Genomic DNA, 3811 nt, shown 5'->3' with positions numbered 1-3811 from the left:
AAAGATAAGAGGTTAGAAAAAGATTTTGAAATTAGGATTTGAAAAAGATGTTATTTGAAAAAGATTTTAAAAAGATTTGATTTTTAAAATTAAAATTGATGACTTGACTAACAAGAAACTAAAAGATATGATTCTAGAATTTAAAGATTGAACCTTTCTTAACAAGAAAATAACAAACTTAAAATTTTTTGAATCGAATCCTTGATTGTTAGTAAAGTAATCGAAAATATGAGTTTGAAATTAAGAAAAAGATTTTGAAAATCAAATTTAAAATTTTCGAAAAATATGAAATAAAAATGAAAAAGATTTGATTTTTGAAAAAGTTTTGAAAAGATAGGATTTTTAAATTGAAAATTTGACTTGACTCATAAGAAATAACTAAATTTTAAAAATCTTTGACTAAATCAATCCAAAAATTCAAAATTTATGAGTAAAAAAAGGAAAAGATATTTTTTATTTTTGAATTTTAATGATGAAAGAGAAAAACAACAAAATGACTCAAGACATAAAAATTTTGGATCAAAACCAATGATGCATGCAAGAATACTTTGAATGTCAAGATGAACACCAAGAACACTTTGAAGATCATGATGAACATCAAGAACTTATTTGTGAAAAATTTTTAAGAAAAGAAACACATGCAAGACACCAAACTTAGAAATATTTTTATGCTTAGACACTAACAAATTAAAAAATGCATATGAAAAATAAGAAAAGACACAAAACAAGAAAATCACAAGATCAAACAAAGAAAATCATCAAGAACAACCTGAAGATCAAGAAGAACATATGCATGAGTTTTCAAAAAATACAAGAAAAATAAAAATATCCAATTGACACCAAACTTAAAATTTGACACAAGACTCAAACAAGAAACACAAAATATTTTTGATTTTGTGATTTTATAAATTTTTTGTTTTTTTTTTTGAAAATTATTTTGAAAAAGAAAATAAGAAACTCAAAATTTTTAATAAGAATTCTAGGAATCATGCAATGTTAGTCTAAAGCTTCAGTCTAAAAAAGATTAGGCATGGCTAGCCAAACTTTAGCAGAGCATTACATACGACACCCAACTTGATGGGAATAAAAAAGGCTCATGTGATGATGAAAGCATCATCTGAAACTCTAGAATTCATTTTTAAAATTTCTGAAGAAGAAAATAAAAGAGAAAAATACCTAATCTAAGCAACACGATGAACCATCGGTTATCCAAACTCGAACAATCCCCAGCAACGGCGCCAAAAACTTGATGCACGGAATTGTGATACACAACTTCAATACAACTAACCAGCAAGTACACTGGGTCATCCAAATAATACCTTACGTGAGTAAGGGTCGATCCCACGGAGATTGTTGGTTTGAAGCAAGATATGGTCATCTTGTAAATCTCAGTCAGGCGGATTCAAATAGTTATGAGGTTTTGATAATTAAAAGAGAAATAAAACATAAAATAGGATAGAGATACTTATGCAATTCATTGGTGGGAATTTCAGATAAGTGTATGGAGATGCTTTATTCCCTCTGAACCTCTGCTTTCCCATTGTCCTCATTCAATCTCGAGTACTCCCTTCCATGGCAAGTTGTATGTTGGTGGATCACCGTTGTCAATGGCTACCATCCGTCCTCTCAGTGAAAATATGTCTGCTATGATTTCCCGCATGGCTAATCAACTGTCGGTTCTCGATCGTGTCGGAATAAGATCCATCGATCCTTTTGCACACTGTCACTGCGCCCAACAGTCACGAGTTTGAAGCTCATCATAGTCATCCCATCCCAGATCCTACTCAGAATACCACAGATAAGGTTTAGACTTTCCGGATCTCAAGAATGCTACCAATTGATTCTAGCTTATACCACGAAGACTCTGATCTCATAGAATAGAAGGCTCTGTTGTCAGGAGAGGCAACCATGCATCGTGAACCAGGAGGCCAAGAGATACATACTCAAGCTCTTGCAGATAGAACAGAGGTGGTTGTCAGGCACGCGTTCATAAGGGAGGATGATTATGCGTGTCACGGATCATCACATCCATCAGGTTGAAGTATGAGTGAATATCTTAGAACAAGAATAAGCGTGAATTGAATAGAAGAACAATAATACTTTGCATTAATTCATGAGGAATAGCAGAGCTCCACACCTTAATCTATGAGGTGTAGAAATTTCACCGTTGAAAATACATAAGTGATGAAGGTCTAGGAATGGCCGAATGGCCAGCCCCCAAAACGTGATCAAGAGATCAAAAGTGATCCAAAGATAGTCTCAAAAATGATCTAAAGATATGAATGCAATAGTAAAATGTGCTATTTATACTAAACTAGTAAACTAGGTTTACAGAAAATGAGTAACTAAGTGTAGATAGTGCAGAAATCCACTTCTGGGGCCTACTTGGTGTGTGTTTGGGCTGAGCATTAAAGCTTTCACGTGCATAGGCTCTTCTTGGAGTTTAAACGCCAGTTTTGGTGCCAGTTTGGGTGTTTAACTCCAGCTTTGGTGCCAGTTCTGGTGTTTTACGCCAGAAAAGGATCTCTGGTGGACGTTTGGACGCTAGTTTGGGCCATCAAATCTCAGGCAAAGTATGAACTATTATATATTACTGGAAAGCCCAAGATGTCTACTTTCCAACTGAATTGAGAGTGTGCCAATTGGACTTCTGTAGCTCCATAAAATCGACTTTGGGTGTAGGGAGGTCAGAATCCAACAGCATCTTCAGTCCTTTCTCAGCCTCTGAATCAGATTTTTGCTCAGGTCCCTCAATTTCAGCCAGAAAATACCTGAAATCACAGAAAAATACACAAACTCATAGTAAAGTCTAGGAATGTGATTTTTGCATAAAAATTAATAAAAATATACAAAAAAGTAACTAAAACATATTAAAAACTATGTGAAAACAATGCCAAAAAATGTATAAATTATCCACTCATCAAGTAACAATCCTTGAACCTCTTCATCAAACTTGATACCCATGGAAGATAACTGATTCATAATTATTTAGAAGTTATTCAAGTGATCTGTCATTGATGTCCTATCTATATACTTCAAAGCCAATAACTGCTTGATTAAAAACATCTTGTTATTCCCAGTTTTCTAAGCATACAACTGTTCAAGCTTAATCCAAAGGGTCCGAGCATGTGTCTCTCCAATAATATGGTTCAAAACATTATCGTCAACCCACTGCCTAATATATCCACAGACTTGTCTATGCAACAAAGTCCAGTCATCATCAGATTTATCAATAGGATTCTTTGTACCAAAAATTGGTTGAAGAAAATTTTTGACATAAATCAAATCTTTCATCTTTAACTTCCACAAATCATAATTAGGACCATTAAGAGTGATCATCCTACTAGTATTAGTATTAGCTTCCATTGTTCACAGAATCACAAGCCCAGAAAAAATACCAACAAGCTCTGATACCAGTATAAAAGAGCCTAGCAGCGAAAACGACACAAATGTCCAACACAAGAACAATATGGAAGCACTCACAATACAATATGGCAGCAACTATAACAAGCAAATATAGCAAGTAAAGTAATAAAAAGAACACACCGAGATTTTAACGTGGAAAACCCCCCTCAATGTGAGAGGTAAAAATGACGGATTGTCCAGACTAATGAAATAGCTCCACTATAATCAAATGAGGTATAAGAGAGTCTCAAACAAAGAGCAAAAAATGTGCATATAACCAGCCAAAGTTTTAAAGTACCAAAGCTCACAAATAAGAAGCAAGATGAAATATACCCAAAAATTAGAGCTGATGTCGAAGCCAATTTTTTCCTCTCCAGACCACCAATTAAAATCTCCACCGTCCAGA

This window comes from Arachis hypogaea, chromosome 5 (assembly GCF_003086295.3).
Source record: "Arachis hypogaea cultivar Tifrunner chromosome 5, arahy.Tifrunner.gnm2.J5K5, whole genome shotgun sequence".
NCBI lineage: Eukaryota > Viridiplantae > Streptophyta > Magnoliopsida > Fabales > Fabaceae > Arachis > Arachis hypogaea.
Note: the sequence above shows the minus strand (reverse complement) of the source record.